The following is a 7,648-nucleotide window of genomic DNA, read 5'->3' as shown; positions in this document are numbered from 1 at the left end:
CCATCTAACTAAAGACATGGAACGTATTTCTGCAACTCCAGAGAATCCTACACACAGAGCAGAAATACAATCAAAAATCCAGCACACAGCAAGTGTGCCAAAGAAAAAAAAAACAGACACTTATCTTTGCTGATTTGGCAGCTAAGCAGGAGAAACCAGACAGAGGTCCAACACCTCCCTAAAACCATTGTCAACTGGCAAGGACTAATGAATCCTGCAAACCTAAATACCCCAGTCAGAATTGCAATCAGCAGATACACCTGACCAAGACTGCAGCCCAGGGACAACTGCATTACCACCTACAACCACCGGAGGGAGCCCAAAAGCAGAATTCACAACAGTCCCCAAGCCGACCAACCTCAGAAGGCATGGGGTGCGCGTCCCCCGGGGACAAAATATGGACCCTTTAAACCGCAGAGGGGGACCCGGGCCTACCCTAACTAGGGGAGGGCACAGACCGGGGTTCTGTGGCAGTTGAGCATGTGGACAAGGAACGAGACACGTAGGACTTGATTTCACCGCACAACTTCAGGTATAGAGAAACTAATGTTTACTAAAGTAAAGTCACACAGTACATAAACAAAACATGAGGATGTCAGGCTCCCGATTCCACACCTCCAGAAGGGTACCACCCAGTGGACCCAAAGGCACCAATGGATCACTGAGGCACACATAGGCAGGACATCAGGACCCAGGCAGGACATCAGGGTACAGACAAGACATCAGGACACAGACAGGACATCAGGACATCTGGACTCAGGAAAGACCTCAGGACATCAGGACACAGGCAGGGCATCAGGACACAGGAATACCGGATAGACATCTGGGACACTGGCGTGGCAGCCCAGGTCATCAGCTGGGACACTGGCGTGGCAGCCCAGGGCATCAGTTACATCAGGACATAGAACACAGGAAGGACATCAGGGAACATGAGGTCATCAGGATGCAGGTAAGACATCAGGACATCAGGAATACCGGATAGACATCTGGGACACTAACGTAGCAGCCCAGGACATCGGCTGGGACACTGGCGTGGCAGCCCAGGGAATCAGTTACATCAGGATATCAGACACAGGGAGGACTTCAGGACATCAGGGAACAGACAGGATATCAGGACATCAGGGTCCATGAGGTCATCAAGACACAGGCAGGACATCAGGGTACAGACAGGACATCAGGACATCTGGACCCAGCGTCACTGGCAGACATCAGACAGCAGTCGTTCGGTTCCGGACATCCGACACGACCTACAGGCACCACCAGAGTCATCAGGCTCCAAGCTCCGGGCATCGGACCTAGGAAGGAACACAAGTGTAATGGTGCAAGCACCGCTATACTGGACGTGAGCCAGACGGGGTTAACACCGCATGGTAGTCAGAGCACAGAGTAGTAGATGCTCAGCAGAAACACCAGTTTCAAGGGACTCAAAGTCACTGGAAGTGAGGCTCCAGATGCAGAGAGATTCCAGGAACATTACTAACAAGAAGAAAAATCCGCACTCACCGCCGGTCAATAGCCGAGACACTGGGTCATGGAATACTCCGTTATCGCGTGTATACTTGCCGTTGGGTCGGGTCCGGGTGCCTCTCATGAAACGAACAAACTTGTATCCAATGTACCACTGAAGAACTTGAAAGAAGGCACTCACCGCCCGATTTCCAATTTCCAGACTTTATTGTGGCATAAAAAACTTTTGCAGTAGCAGGATCTTATGGGAGAGCGTGGATGTCACGAGACGACGGACCGTTTCGCGCCGATGCGCTTCTACAGGTCTAAGGTATGTCCGGGGGGGAGGGGAGCTTTATGCGGTAATGACGCTACAAAGTAACCCCTTCCAACCCAGTACCAGCTGGGACATCAAACTCCTTCTACTCAGTTAAAAACATAACGTGGTTAAAAACAAAAAATCTCTGTGTGACGTGACATATTATAAACGAACAATCTAACCAATATAACATAGAGCTACTATTAATTATAGAAAAACTGACATCTCGGATCTCTCATTTAGGCCCAGAGGTCCCGTGGCATTTGCTCGTAGTATCCATTTTTCTTCCCTTTGGAGGAGGAGCACAGAGTAGTAGATGCTCAGCAGAAACACCAGTTTCAAGGGACTCAAAGTCACTGGAAGTGAGGCTCCAGATGCAGAGAGATTCCAGGAACATAATCACAGCAGACACAGTTCATACAGGTTCAAGTACAGATCAACTTATGTCCTTCAAATATTTTGAGGGCACTTCATCACAATACAAAAACAAATCCCACATTGTCAAATGTTAGGCACAAAGAAGAGATCCCACATACTATATTAAAAGAACAATATTTTTATTAAAGCCACAAATGACAACAGACAATAAAAAACAATATTTAAAAAGCAAAATGCTGTCTAGGGGACGCCAGATTCATTAGGAAAATTCCCCACATATAATTACTGATCACGGGAAACCACTGGGCAAATCTGACAGGGAGAAGGACTTGGGGATCCTAGTTAATGATAAACTTACCTGGAGCAGCCAGTGCCAGGCAGCAGCTGCCAAGGCAAACAGGATCATGGGGTGCATTAAAAGAGGTCTGGATACACATGATGAGAGCATTATACTGCCTCTGTACAAATCCCTAGTTAGACCGCACATGGAGTACTGTGTCCAGTTTTGGGCACCGGTGCTCAGGAAGGATATAATGGAACTAGAGAGAGTACAAAGGAGGTCAACAAAATTAATAAAGGGGATGGGAGAACTACAATACCCAGATAGATTAGCGAAATTAGGATTATTTAGTCTAGAAAAAAGACGACTGAGGGGCGATCTAACAACCATGTATAAGTATATAAGGGGACAATACAAATATCTCGCTGAGGATCTGTTTATACCAAGGAAGGTGATGGGCACAAGGGGGCATTCTTTGCGTCTGGAAGAGAGAAGGTTTTTCCACTAACATAGAAGAGGATTCTTTACTGTTAGGGCAGTGAGAATCTGGAATTGCTTGCCTGAGGAGGTGGTGATGGCGAACTCAGTCGAGGGGTTCAAGAGAGGCCTGGATGTCTTCCTGGAGCAGAACAATATTGTATCATACAATTATTAGGTTCTGTAGAAGGACGTAGATCTGGGGATTTATTATGATGGAATATAGGCTGAACTGGATGGACAAATGTCTTTTTTCGGCCTTACTAACTATGTTACTATGTTACATAAACTATTTTATTATAATAAACTAGATGGTGGCCCTATTCTAACGCATCGGGTATTCTAGAATATGCATGTCCACGTAGTATATTGTACAGCCCACGTAGTATATTTGCCAGCCACATAGTATATTGCCCAACCACGTAGTATATTGCCCAGCTACGTAATATATTGCCCAGTTACGTAGTATATTGGCCAGTCACGTAGTATATTGCCCAGTCACGTAGTATATTGCCTAGTCACGTAGTATATTGCCCAGTCACGTAGTATATTGCCCAGCGACGTAGTATATTGCCCAGCGACGTAGTATTCAGCACAGAGCCACGTAGTATATTGCCCAGTCACCTAGTATATTGCCCAGTCACATAGTATATTGCCCAGTCACGCAGTATATTGCCCAGCAACGTAGTATATTGCCCAGCGATGTAGTATTCAGCACAGAGCCACGTAGTATATTTCCCAGTCATGTAGTATATTGCCCAGCCACGTAGTATATTGCCCAGCCACGTATTATATTGCCCAGTCACGTAGTATATTGGCCAGTCATGTAGGTATATAACACTGCCCACGCAGTATTTAGCAGTGTGTGCACCATATCCCTGTTAAAAAAAAGTAATTTTAAATAAAAAATAGTTATATACTCACCCCTGGGATCCAGCGAAGCTGTGTGATGTGGTCGCCATCTTCCGTTCCCAAGATGCATTGCAAAATTACCCAGATGACTTAGCGGTCTTGCGACGCATCGTCCGAAGACGGAAGGTGAGAATAGCAGGTTTTTTGTTTTTTTTTTAAATTATTTTTAACATTACATCTTTTTACTATTGATGTTGCATAGGCAGCATCAATAGTAAAAACTTGGTCACACAGGGTTAATAGCAGCGGATACGGAGTGCGTTACCCGCGGCATAACGTGGTCCGTTACCGCTGGCATTAACCCTGTGTAAGCGATGACTGGAGGGGATTATGGAGCGGGCACTGACTGCGGGGAGTATGGAGCGGGCGCCGGGGACACTGACTGCGGGGAGTATGGAGTGGGGAGTATGGAGCGGGCGCTGGGGACACTAACTGCGGGGAGTATGGAGCGGAGCACCGGGGACACTGACTGCGGGGAGTATGGAGCGGGCGCCGGGGACACTGACTGCGGGGACAATAGAGCAGAGCATCGGGGACACTGACTGCGGGGAGTTTGGAGCGGAGCGCCGGGGACACTGACTGCGGGGAGTATGGAGCGGGCGCCGGGGACACTGACTGCCGGGAGTATGGAGCGGAACGCCGGGGACACTGACTGCGGGGAGTATGGAGCGGGCGCCGGGGACACTGACTGCCGGGAGTATGGAGCGGAACGCCGGGGACACTGACTGCGGGGAGTATGGAGCGGGCGGCGGGCACTGTGACTGTAGGGGAGGGACTAATCGGACTGTGCCCGTCGCTGATTGGTCGCGGCAGCCATGACAGGCAGCTGCCGAGACCAATCAGTGACGCAGGATTTCCGTTACGGAAGTTGAGGACGGAAAGACGGAAGTACCCCTTATATATATAGATTACCAACCAAATTACATCACAAAGAAATCATAAATAGGCAAATCTAGTCAGATATCCAATGAATTATCTATACAATGATGTAACTGGGCCCAATATCTCAAAACAGTCTATATCCACAGATATACCTTGTGTTAAAATTAACATACAAAGGTATGGATAATTTCCTATCTGTGACTGCTGTATTATGGCCTTAGAAAGTATACCAAAGATTTTCCCAATCTATAGTGCTATACACAGTAATGTTGCGTTACCAATGTAATGAAACCAGTTGATAATTACCTACAGCGTGGATATTAATAATAATAATCTTTATTTTTATATAGCGCTAACATATTCCGCAGCGCTTTACAGTTTTGCACACATTATCATCACTGTCCCCGATGGGGCTCACAATCTAGAATCCCTATCAGTATGTCTTTGGATATTCCTGGCATCCCTTCACCCCGACGAGCGTTTCGCCGCCAGCTTCTTCCGGGGGCATTCAGGTACAGGACAGGTACAGGATCAAGGATTCGGGCCTGGATATACCGCCTCCAGGACAGGCACCAGAACAGGACAAAACAGGAATCAAGGCAAGGACTTTGGTACCAAAACATAGATGGGAGAGGTGCAGGAACACTAACATACATAGCAAAGTTCAGGAGCTCAGGCACCGCCCAAAGGGCAGGGGAACTTTATATAGGAGCTGCCCCTCAGCAATTGGCTGGGAACAGCATTTCAAGTACACACCCTAACCATGATAAAAGCAGGGGAGGTGTGGCCGCGCATGCCCTAAGCACAAACAGGAACCATTACAGTACAAACAGTGCAGGATCTGAGGCTCAGGGCACCTGACAGAAGCTGCATGCACTGACCCACGTGGAAAGTTATGCACCAGCTGCAAATGACCTCACAACCCGCGGACAGCTCCACAGCAGCAACCAGGGACCGCACTTGCGGATGGTCATACAACAGAAAAGACCTAACCACCATGTACGGCTGCGCAGCAGAGCAGGGAACTGAGAAGGCTCCATTCAGGTAATAGCCATCAGTATCCCAGCTCAAATTAGGGGGAAAAGAGTAAAGGGTTAAAGCAAACATATGCATTGTCATGCCGAAAACCAGAAACAGACAGAACAGCATGATATTTGTCTCCCTGATCACAGCATTATGGACATTAAATTACTTGTATTAAAAGGTCACTTAAAATCTCAGAGAGACAGAAGAGTCTGGGAATATAAGCTGATGATGACCTATGACACACTCAGTGCAGGAATGAATGTGTTGCATGGATTTATGTCTTTTAACATCAATTAAGGAATTTGCTCCTCAGACCATGTGGGGACATCATAACAAAGAACCAGACCCCAATCAGAGGAAAATAAAATATTCACACTCCTTATCTATGAACTGTTCCAATATTTATGGACATAACTGTTTATCACTCACATAATGGTAGTTCTGCTTCACGTCATCTATCTTGTCTATGACATTATTTATTTGCTGTGTTGTGCATGAATATGCGATTCTTCAGAATTTCTATTAGTGTATGCCTGATGAAGGGACCTGCGATGTCTCGAAAGCTTGTAATTTGTTACCACCTTTTCAGTTAGCCATTAAAAGGTATCAACCACTGAGGACTCAATTCTAAATATTTTTCCATCTGGTTTATAGACCAGGAACAAAGGGGAGTAAAATCTCCTTCCCTCCTGGCCTTCTGGAACCTTTATTAGGACATTTTTGGGTAATAGACTCCGAATTTCTGACTCAAGAGCCGCCTGTTGTATCGGCGACCTGAGAGATGTGATGATGATAAATGATTCATGGGGAATCAGATGGAAGTCTAATCTCAGCCCAGCTTTAACTATGTTCAAAATCCAGGCACTTGATGTTATTGCCTCACATTCTTGGGAAAAAAATCTCAGTCTGCCTCTTACCGAAGGATCAGGGCTTTCAGTATCTGCCACTCTTCTGGAAGCAAGAACCTTTAAACATGGCACCTTTTTGTTTATCTTCCTTTGTAGTCCAACGGCCCTGTCTTTCTGTCATTTCTTAAATGTTCTCCTATAGATTGGGAGAGATGGATTAGGGAAACCATTTGTCTTTCTTTTGCTTTGGTGATAATCTAATCCAGAACACTTCCGAAGAAGAACTCACCCTGACACGGGATAGCACAGAGATTCGACTTGGACTGCGTGTCCTCCTACCAAGTCTTATGCCATAGAGCGTTATTAACCCCTTTCTGACCTTAGATGTGCTATCCCGTCGAGGTGCCCTGGGCCTATCTGACCCTCGACGGGATAGTACGTCATATGCGATCGGCAGCGCTCACGGGGGGAGCGCCGCCGTTCGCGGCCGGGTGTCAGCTGCCTATTGCAGCTGACATCCGGCACTATGTGCCAGGAGCGGTCACGGACCGCCCCCGGCACATTAACCCCCGACACACCGCGATCAAACATGATCGCGATGTGCCGGCGGTATAGGGAAGCATCGCGCAGGGAGGGGGCTCCCTGCGGGCTTCCCTGAGCCCCCCGCAGCAACGCGATGTGATCGCATTGCTTCGAGGGTCTCCTACCTCCTTCCTCCTTCCTGGACCCGGATCCAAGATGGCCGCGGCATCCGGGTCCTGCAGGGAGGGAGGTGGCTTCACAGAGCCTGCTCAGAGCAGGCACTGTGAAGCCTGCAGTGCTGCATGTCAGATCGGTGATCTGACAGAGTGCTGTGCAAACTGTCAGATCATCGATATGTGTTGTGTCCCCCCCCCCCCCCCCCCCCGGGACAAAATAAAAAAGTTAAAAAAAATTTTTCCAAATGTGTAAAAAAATTAAAAAAAATATTCCTAAATAATGAAAAAAAAAATATTATTCCCATAAATACATTTCTTTATCTAAATAATAAAAAAAAATAAAAGTACACATATTTAGTATCGCCATGTCCGTAACGACCCC

The sequence above is a fragment of the Ranitomeya imitator genome, chromosome 4 (genome assembly GCF_032444005.1).
Source record: "Ranitomeya imitator isolate aRanImi1 chromosome 4, aRanImi1.pri, whole genome shotgun sequence".
NCBI classification, from domain to species: Eukaryota; Metazoa; Chordata; class Amphibia; order Anura; family Dendrobatidae; genus Ranitomeya; species Ranitomeya imitator.
Note: the sequence above shows the minus strand (reverse complement) of the source record.